The following is a 10,963-nucleotide window of genomic DNA, read 5'->3' on the forward strand; positions in this document are numbered from 1 at the left end:
TTATTGCAATGTCATCATAAAAAAGGGCACTCATCAATTATTAGTCCATCCAAAAAGGTAACAAAATTCTGTGAGGCATTCCATATATGGCTTTTTCAATAACATATAGTTATAAATAAACAATAACATACAGAACAGAAACTAGCCAGGAGTTCCTTTGAAACAAATATATACAAAGCGAAAGCTTGGCATTTTCATCTTTACATACTATAGTCTCATCTCCTCTCCATTGAAATCATGCCACAAGTGCTTGAACTCAAGTAGGCTTCTCTTGAACACAGATACTTGGGACAAAATTGTGTCACGATGGTCTAAAGCCATTAAGGGAATTTTGAACTAGCTCATTATCCTCAATGGTGTCTCCGACTGCTACAATTTTATCTCCTAGTTTTGCTATCTTCATGATATAGCTTGTCATTATATTTGTCTTGCTCATGCAGTTAATGCTGAGCTTGTTCTTTAAGAACATATTTTTGGATACATTCACACTTTGTTATAAGGTTCCCAAGTCATCATACATCTCTTTTGCAGTCTTCTTCTTGATGATATGGGGGATAAAGTGATATTCACTAATTCCAACAGGATTCGCTTTGCTACCACTGCCTTCCTATTGTGTTCTACCAGATCTTGGGGATCTGTAGGTGGCACAGCCACCTACTCAACAAGTTACCACAAATCTGATTTTTAAAAGAAACTGTTATCTCAACATTCATGGTACAAATGACTTTCTTGCATATCGGGAGTCTCCATTGTTACAACATCAAACAAGCTACACTTTACAATCATTAGATCAACAAGGGCTTCTCACCCCACAACTTGTCTTAGGTCCATGTGCCAATCATTGGCACAATTCACTTAGATCACTAAAGTTTGGAACACTGGCTAACACATACTATAGAAAATATATCACTAAAATTCACATTTCTGTCCTAAATCACAGTGCTTTTAATAAGCAGGAATACAAATTACAACATACTAAATCACTGTTAAAAGCATTACAACATACTGAATCACTGTTAAAAGCAAAACAGAAGCTCAATAGATGAACTGTCAAAACTTGTTATTTCTTTCTCATTAATTATGAACTGGAATTTGTTATAGGAAAAATACAACAGGGTAATTCATTGCTTGTTGCTGAACTAAATGAATGAACCTATACCCTTGCTTTCTACTTTATAGACGAAGAAGAGTAAGCCCAATGAATCTGGACACATGTACAACAACGCATCCATTGGAGATGATCTGAAGCATTCAAACATGGATCCTCTTAGAGATCTGTACCCTTATCTGTATGTATGCACCTAACTAAATTTACACTTAATCTACATTTAAAAGACTGCTTAATAAAATGAAATTAACACATGCGACTGTATGTGCCCTCTTTTACTTAGAAATGATATGCAATCTTCTAGAATTGGAATCTAACAATAACCTTAGCTTATCCTAACTATAGATAGCACATGAATTCATGCATGCGCCTTCAATGGTGGAAGCCTAGAATCCTAGATATATTGATGTGCCCAGTGTTGTATGCATCCATTGTGTGTGTGATGTTGTTGTAACAGAAAAATGCTTATATCAGTAACACATGTGTAAAATGCTGTAGAAGACTATCTGAGGTACACTCTTTAACAACTTCTCACTGCAGTAATAATGTAAAAGCTAATTTAAGCCCAAACAAATTTTCGCTTTTGGATTTTCCACCAAACAAAATCTTTCTTTGGTTGGAGACATACATTCTACCACCTCCCTCCCCTAAGGAAGATTCAGAAAAACATGGAACATCCTGCAGTCACTCTAGAGAGTTAAGGACCTCAATAGGATGGGAAATCTGCCCCCAGAGGAGAAAAAGAATATCCTCATAAAAGTTCAGGATATGTTGAAAAGTAGTTTTAAGTGTAGAAGATCTAGTCCTCCATCATTCTATCCAGAATCCCGATATGGAAGCTCTTAGAGGCATCCCAACGTAGAGCCAGACAGGGAGGCCATCGAATAAAAAGCCCCGGGAACCCTCCTTTGATCAAGATTGGCTTGGGTATCACAACGTAAGATGAAACTAATAGGTGACTTGTTTCAAAGAGCTAGAAATGGGGGAATATATTATGAAAGGGAGGAGCACAGAAATTGTGTACTGTCTGAGCTGAAGGCATTGGATAACATCCTAAGAAAGTCTCTATTAGAATTCAAAGAAGTTTTGATTGGATCGCTCTTCGATTTGGTGATTGTAGCCAACAAAAATGTAGGCTCTTCCCCTATGCCTGCACCTCTCACTGTTCTTTGCATGGCATTTAATCCAATTTCTTATGGAGATCTAAAGCTGAATGTTCGTTTCTTGCATTTTGTTATGTAATCAGTTTGTAAGGCAGAATTCTTGTGACTTAGAAGGAGAGAAAATTGGCTTGCATGGAACTCTGTAGGAGCCAAGCCTCTCCCCATATTTTTATGGGTTTATGCAACAACGAACAAAGCGCTGATGAATCTCACTGTTACTCCTACCATACAGGAACAGCCACAGGTTTTTTAGAAGCAATTCATCATAACCATTACTTCTATTGCATTGAGATATGGTACTATAAAGGCCTCGGACTAGAGCATTATTACAAAATTATGAGCTTACATAGAAAATAGCTTTAGTAAAAAGAGTCTAATGCCCAATAAAGATGTCACGAGGTACACAACAATGAAAGAAAACAAAATAGTTGCGTCTTAATATCTTTCCTGAAGTCTTGTTATATAGTTGCGTCATTATATGCTATTGTTCAAGCTACAAACAAAATTTTTTATATCTACGGCAGTCTCGCAACAAACTCTTGTCAAAAGGCTTCACCTTAAAAAATCACATAAAACTCCAGTGACCAATTTGGGAAATTTCTGGAGGGAATTTAAACAAACCTTCAATCCACATATCTATATAATAAATAAAATTTCAATTTTTTTTTTTGTCATTTTAATAAAAATAATAAAAATCTCACTTCAAGCATTATTCTCCAAGTTATATAAAGGAAAAGCTCTCACTTTATATTTGGAGAAATGTAGCAATACACCTATATAAATAAATGAAAAAGCTATTCCTGAATGTGAAGCAACATCCAGTTGGTGCCTTTATAAAGAGCTGGCTAGAGTCAATCAAAGCTTTCGGTCCAACTTCGCTTTCTGGAGCCTGTGCTGCTTCTGAGTGCCTGCAAAAAGACACCCGAGGGAAGCAAAGAATTTATAACTTTCAGTAAACAATTAGCAAAACCGTGTTACATATTATATATAACACGACACAACATCTACCTTCATTGCAAACCATTCGTTGTATACCAATCTCTGTTCATCATGGTCATGGATATGTTTGGGGATGGTCAAGCAGGTAGTGGAACTAAGAGTGGGATTGCACTGTGATAAGTGCATTAAGGAAATCAAGAGGGCCATCAAAAAACTCGAGGGCATAGAGACCTACAAAGTTGACATAGTCGCCCACAAGGTAACTGTTACAGGAGATGTGATGTTATGTACCTATGGGGGGATAATATGGGGTACCAAGGGAGGTACCCAAGGTAATAATGTAATAATGGGATGGGCCATAGTAGTAAATAAGGTGGTTAACCCATGTCATGTAAGGGACCACAAGTAGTTAATAATAATGTAATGGGCCCATGGTATTAGTTGATGGTATGAGGAAACCATGGTAATGATGCATGGTATTGTATGTATGAGGCCTATATAGAGGCTAGAGACTCCACATGGATGAAGATGAAGAGAAGAATTATTGTATGAACAGGCATATGGCTTGTGGAGTGTTCTCCTTCCTTAAGGAGTGAATGTATGGCGTTGCCCTACCTTAAGGGTTTGATATCAATAAAGAATCATTTATATCTATTTTGATCTTGTTCTTATTGGGTATATTTTTTATTCTCTCATATTTTTGGATCAGATCTATAACAAGTGGTATCAGAGCTCTTTCTTGGGCAAACCGTGGAGAATTTTTTTTTTTCATTTTTGCAGGATTTCTAGGCCGGCGAATTTGCAGATCATATCTGTACGTTTTGGTGCTAGATCTGCAAAATATAATTGTAGATCTGTATTCCTGGTGAAAAAATAGCCGATTTCAAAAAAAAAATCGGTCGAATCGGAGTCCGGATGAAGGAGATATCGCTGATTTAAAAATCAGTAGGGTTGTAGACAATTTTTAGGGCAGCGATTTTGCGGCGCAGATCTAGACGTCCTGGTACAAGATCTGTAAAATCTAATTGCAGATCTGGATTCTTTGGGAAAAATTACCCAATTTCAAAAAAAAAAATCAGTCGAATCGGAGTCCGGACGAGGGAGATATCGCTGATATAAAATCAGCTCTTTTTGCAGAAATGTTGGGTGACGCTGGGAGAGTAGCAAAGCAGATCTGAAATTTCAGTGTCTAAATCAGGATTTCTATCACATGGGCAGATGCAGAATGGTTGTTCCATTTCCAAAAACAGGCTATAATAGAGATTCTGAGCAATATTGACGAAACTGTGACAATTACAAATTTTCGCCAAGTAAGTGAATTTATCTCATGGAGAATTATTATTTTACAGGGAAAGATAATGGTCTTACTATTGAAGAATTCATAAAACGAAAAAATTCAGCAATGGCCCCTGCGCAAGGATGACACGCACAAATCGAGAAATGGTCCAAATTTTTTTGGGTGCGATCATACCAGCATTAATGCACCGGATCCCATCAGAACTCCGCAGTTAAGCGCGCTTGGGCTAGAGTAGTACTGGGATGGGTGACCTCCCGGGAAGTCTTAGTGTTGCAGCCTCCCCCCCTTTTTTCTATTCTGCGCCACAGTGCGGAGACGCCACAGCGGCGCCACAGAAGGCGCAGTGCAGAGACGCCACAAAGGCGCCACAGTGCGGAGTCGCCACAGCGGCGCCACAGAGTGCGCAGTGCATAGACGCCACAGAGGCGCCACAGTGCGGAGACGCCACAGCGGCGCCACAGAAGGCGCAGTTCAGAGACGCCACAGAGACGCCACTGAGGCGCCACAGTGCGCAGTCGCCACAGCGGCGCCACAGAGTGCAGAGGCGCCACAGAAGGTGCAGTGCAGAGGCGCCACAGAAGGCGCAGTGCGGAGACGCCACAGAAGGCGCAGTGCGGAGGCGCCACTAAAGGCGCAACTCTTCTGTATCGGTTTCTATTGGTTCTTCTGTATCGGTTTCTATTGGGTGTGTTTTCAGTTCGGTTTCCGCCTTACTCTCTTCTTGCAGCAAACCCTTGTGATAGCAGAAATAAACCAAAGAACAATAATATAGAAATAGATAGAAAAGCTTCTTTATTATCTCAATCCCTTACGGTAGGGCAACACCATACAATCACTCCTTAAGGAAGGAGAACACTCCACAAGCCATATGTCTGTTCATACAAGAATACTTCTCAAAAATATATGAGAATAGAGAATAACCCAAGAATAACAAGATCAAAATAGGTAGAAATTCTTCTTTATTATCAAAACCCTTATGGTAGGGCAACACCATACATTCACTCCTTAAGGAAGGAGAACACTCCACAAGCCATATGTCTGTCATACAATAATTCTTCTCTTCATCTTCATCCATGTGGAGTCTCTAGCCTCTATATAGGCCTCATACATACAATACCATGCATCATTACCATGGTTTCCTCATACCATCAACTAATACCATGGGCCCATTACATTATTATTAACTACTTGTGGTCCCTTACATGACATGGGTTAACCACCTTATTTACTACTATGGCCCATCCCATTATTACATTATTACCTTGGGCACCTCCCTTGGTACCCCATATTATCCCCCCCTAGGTACATAACATGTGACCACTAAAAGGGTTCTCAAAACGCTGGTTAGATCTGGAAAGCATGCTTCTTATTGGGATGAAAGCGGTCACAGCTGATTAAGCTCTGCTTCTTCATTCTCAATAAGCTCAATTTCAGGCAAAAGGCAGGGTTCAGTCTCATAATAGCTGCATTTTGTTCCCCAATTTCAACGATTTTTATCAAGAACCTGAAAAATTCAATGATGTAAGCTAGATTATTCATATAAATACAGCAGAGCACACAGAATTGCCCTTAAATATTGTTGCAATGGCAGTACTTTTGAGAACGTGTTGAAGCTTGATATTATGAAATTGTTATGCCTTGGGAGATAACAATTTCATAAAAATCGTTGAAATTGGGGAACAAAATGCCTTGGCAGGTTCTCGATAAAAATTGCTAAAACTAGACTACCATATCACTAGAGGATTGGGTTGCATGAATGAACCTGCCTGTTTTCTGCGTTATTCTGGTGAGCTGCAGGAGCCGAGTCGAGCCCTTTGCCGCCTTGTTCTGGTGACCAGGGGAGCTGCAGGGGAGTGCCAGGTCGAATTGGCCAGGGAGCAACCCGCGGTTATTTCCGAATTCGAATTGGGAAGGTGTATTAACTCCCGGCTACAAGACAGTGATGGACTCCTCAATCCCTGTCAGACGTCGACTTTAATGGGGAGGGTGGTAGAGCTGGGTGGAGCTCGCAGAGGGCGGAGACAAAGTTCTGACAACAAATATCCCTAGCAAGTCATTGGACTATTGGTAAGTCTTGTATAAACTGATAGGTTTGTATGCGAGAAATTGAGCGAAGTCCTGTAGGCTCCAATCATTTGGTGCCAGGTCCATGTTACAACAGCTGAATGTATTGTTAATGCAAAGCGATCCAACACAAATTGAGAATAGCGGAGATAGCCAACAGTCAGAGGTTGGCTCTGATTCCTCTTTGGTGCCATAAGTAGTTTGTAAATTCAGTCTGTCTCTGACCTTGCACCGTGGGCCCGGTGGCTAGTCAGAAGTTAGAGGAAGCGGGTGTGTGGATTTGGCGATAGGAGAAAGGCCAACTCTCGACCACAAGTCAGGTCTGACCTCCCGACTTGCTCAGGTAAGAATGGAGTCGTCTAACGAGACGGAGGAATTGCTTGGCCGAATTGCTCGTCGGATCAAAAGTGGTCAAAATTCAGGGAAATTTTTTTTTCAAAAAATCTTGTAGAAACAGTGTTTAAATCGTGCTTCTGATGGTGGAAATGAATTCAGAACCATCAAAAACGTCTAAGACACCTATTATTTTAAAGTTTAACAACTATAAATTGGATTTACAAAAATCTTTGCCGGATTTTCTCTAAATATAACCAGAATTTTCATAACTCTCTGGGCAACCCTTCCACCTCATTAAACTACGCGGGTAAAAATTCGTACTCCTCATAAATTTAAATTTAACTTAGTGCCAAGTTTTTAAAAGGAAAAAGAAGGTCTCAATTGAATCAGCTGGGACCATTGGAATGGAGGTTAAAAAAACCCACAAATACCATATATATGAAATCCCAATTGAACTCTATAAGAAAGTAATATTTCCTTCAAAAGTAAAATAAAATGACGACGACGGACGAGATTGGATAGTAATTACACCAGTATATGAGGAGTTTCAAACTCATTGAAAATTATTGCTCCACCTACTAGGGAACCAAAGTAAGCGCCATAAAGGATTATCCGGGTCTTCTTTTTTCGAGAAATATGGTCAGCTCACACAACAAAAGAAAGAAGGCTTGTATGGAAGTAAACGGACCCCTCGTGTGAAAGGAAATAAGGTTTTTGGTTTAATAAGAATAAAATGAAAAAACTTCTCAGAGAAGTGTGGATAGAAGAAACATGATTGGATTGATGCAGAGGAAAAAAAAAGAGATTATGGGAAAATATAGCAGGCCAAGAAGGGGCCTACTATCATTCCATATTTTTATTAGCATTTATATTGATAAGCTAGAAGAATGTTTAGAAGTTGCAAGATGTGATGGTCCCAGGCTCATTGGTATGGTCATTACTCTTATCTTTTACGCTGATGATATCATTCTTTTAGCTAGCAACCTTGATGATCTAGATAAGCAACTGACAAGACTAAAGTCATGATAATTACATCCAAAAATATCAATTATGATACTATTTCATTTATGATAATAACTACTTGGAGAAAGTTTCATCATAAAAATATCTGGGAATCAACATTCATCATGAGCTCAATTGGAATCATATCATTGAGAAAAGGGTAATTGGAGGCTAGAAAACTTATTATGGGCTTGAAAACAATTGTCAGTTGACATATCTTTAGGCATGGAGTAAAAAAAAATCCTCTTTGAGACTCTCCTCGACGCTGTTATTTTATATGGATGTGAGGTTTGGAGTTGCAATATATCTAGAGAATTGTGGAAGAAGATTGAGCTAATCCAAAAGAAATTTGTAACCTACAACCCCACTATTAAAGGAAATACTCCCTACCCTATCCTCCTGATTGAATCCAACCTTTCCCCCATTGAAATAATGACTATGACTAGGTATCTCATGTATAAGAAGAAGCTACACAACATGGAAGCCTAGAGGTATCCTAAAATTGCTTCTAACTCTAGCCAAAACCCCTACTTGTGGGCTCAAGCTAGGCAGGAATAAGGATGCTTGGTCTTAGGTAGACCATTGGGGGGTGAAGGAGGAGATGATCTTGAAGAATAAGGATAATATTAAAAATATTATTACTTCCAAACTTGAGGATAAGATGTGGGACGATAAGGAGTTTGAGGGAAAAATGAAGCTAAGGTATTATAAGGAGGTGATCAGCTCCAATTTCCAAAACCATAATTATCTTTTTATCTTAACTAGTGCTAAGAAGAAATTGAACATTGGTAAGATAAAAACTGATTCTCATGAGCTTCAAAGTGAAACATGGACATTGTAAAGATAAAAAAGACTTTCTCTTGGATTGCCCAAAGCTTACTTACTCACATCCATTCTAATTTTCAAAATAGTTGCCACACTACCAACCTTTTTCACATGTTAAGTCATCAAAACTACAAATATATGAACACTTCTCTGACTCATTTTCCATCAAGAAATAAAATGTTAAAAAATCTCAACTAATTTCTTACTCTCTTAAGGTCCCATAAACCATACTAGTCTTAGTCGACATTAATAAGCATGAGCATTATCATCATCAATATACTTATGGGCAATATTTGATAGATTTTCTTATTAATTTCATACTTTTTATATAAACAAAGTGATACTGCTATACTTTTGATTTGGTTACTTGTAAGAGACCAATAAACATAACAAAACCATCTTATATTAATTTTTTTGAATATGATATATTACAAATTACTTCCTTATACACCTAAAGAAATCTAAATATTATTATTATTTTAAAATCTTAAAATTTACTATGATTTAGTTGATTTTTATTGATGTGACCAAGTCATTTACTTTTTCTATGTAAAAGAAAAAATATTTTAATTAATTACAAATAATTGTAAATATTATTTTAAAATAAAATAATTAATTTTAACATCAAATCAATAAAATATTTTAAACCAAAATAGCGCTGAGTAACTTAACATCATTGCTTAAAAAAAAACCACCATGTGCTCAAGAAATTATTACATCACTGGTTACCCAAAAAAAAAAAAAAAAAAAAAAACCACCATTTTTACCCATCTTTACCAGTGCTCCGAAAATTATTAGCAAAAAAACTTAACATCATTGCTTAAAAAAAAACCACCATGTGCTCAAGAAATTATTACATCACTGGTTACCCAAAAAAAAAAAAAACCACCATTTTTACCCATCTTTACCAGTGCTCCGAAAATTATTAGCAAAGATCACTAGTTACCCAAAAACAAAAAACACCATCTTTACCCGTGCTCAGAAAATTATTACCAAACATCACTCCTTACACACACCCAAAAAAAACACCTTTTACCCATAACATTTACCTTCATAATTGTACATAAAATCTAATACTAATCTAATTATAAATTTTTTTGGGTTAATTTCTTTAAACAATTACAAAATAATTTTAACCTTCATTATAATTTTATGTTTTTGCCATTCATTACACTCCAAAATACACGCTAAAAATACTAGAAATAACTCCGAATTAAAAGAATTCATTTCCCCGTATTTGGACTTATTTTGTAGACCATAAATATAAACATTTCGACTAAACCACAAATCTCAAACTCTAAACACGCCACACGAGGAGAATACAGAGATTCCAGGTCGCATCACACAGCACGCAAAAGGGGGCCTCTCGACTGAGAAAAGCTAACCGTGAGTATCACACAGCACCCACAACTTCGACAGCGATACCACTCGAATCGTTTTCTTCGCCTTCTGCTACAGCTGCTGGAGGCACTACTCCGACAGCGATGCCACTCGAATCGTTTTCTTCGCCTTCCGCTACAGCTGCTGGAGGCACTGCATTGTTGTCTTGGCCAGTCTGCATTATAAATAAAATCACAATGTTATACATATTTGCCACATATATTGCATATTTGGTATTTTGACATTAACTGCATTTTGGACATTAGTTAATCGCCTTAATATTTACAGTGAAGCAGTCAGTAAATTGTACCTGAAACAAAACCGCCAGACCCATGGCTTTCCCTGCAAAAAAGGATGCATGATACATCTTTTCTTCCTCACCGTCCACTGCCCATTTACTGCACTTTTGTATCAGTGCCTTTTCTAGCTCAATTTCCAAGCATAATAACTTTGGCCAACAAACACCCTAAAATTAAAATATGGACTGCGTTAGCTGAAGTATAATCGATCCCTTTTGATTTGATCACTTTCGAAGTTTCGTTCAAGCTAAAGTCTGCGGCGGCCGTCATCCAGTCCACGGAGTCGTGCATATTTTCCACCCTTTCTTGACTTTCTCCTTTGCGAATCCTGGATTTTATATCCTTTTGCATTCGGTTCCTGATGGCCAGCTTCTCGTCGGATTGAATGGGCTTCACCTTAAGATTCTGCTTCCAAATGTTTTTAAGAGTGCTGAATTCCTTGTCGGCTGCAAGACTTACTAAATTGGCTTCCGTGTCTGAACTTTCAATAAAGTCCATCAGAGCCCATGCCTCAGAACAAGCTTTAAAAGCATCACCAACAACTTCATAG

The 10,963-nt window shown here is 37.9% G+C and overlaps 1 long non-coding RNA gene and 2 other non-coding genes across 3 annotated transcripts; 2 read left to right on the forward strand and 1 right to left on the reverse strand.

The window, feature by feature from the left end:
- Nucleotides 1–4,561: 4,561 nt before the first annotated feature.
- Nucleotides 4,562–4,665, forward strand: LOC149259575 (U6 spliceosomal RNA). The gene has a single exon (XR_016261285.1). It is a non-coding gene; the product is annotated as a U6 spliceosomal RNA (small nuclear RNA).
- Nucleotides 4,666–4,667: 2 nt separating this feature from the next.
- LOC149259576 (5S ribosomal RNA) lies at nt 4,668–4,786 on the forward strand. The gene has a single exon (XR_016261294.1). It is a non-coding gene; the product is annotated as a 5S ribosomal RNA (ribosomal RNA).
- Nucleotides 4,787–10,040: 5,254 nt separating this feature from the next.
- LOC149259577 (uncharacterized) lies at nt 10,041–10,546 on the reverse strand. The gene is made up of 2 exons (XR_016247456.1): nt 10,425–10,546; nt 10,041–10,289 (listed from the first exon to the last, which is right to left on the reverse strand). It is a non-coding gene; the product is annotated as an uncharacterized LOC149259577 (long non-coding RNA).
- Between the last annotated feature and the right edge of the window lie 417 nt (nt 10,547–10,963).

This window comes from Pinus tabuliformis, chromosome 6 (assembly GCF_031772625.1).
Source record: "Pinus tabuliformis cultivar Carrire ecotype Pingquan chromosome 6, CPIR1, whole genome shotgun sequence".
NCBI classification, from domain to species: domain Eukaryota; kingdom Viridiplantae; phylum Streptophyta; class Pinopsida; order Pinales; family Pinaceae; genus Pinus; species Pinus tabuliformis.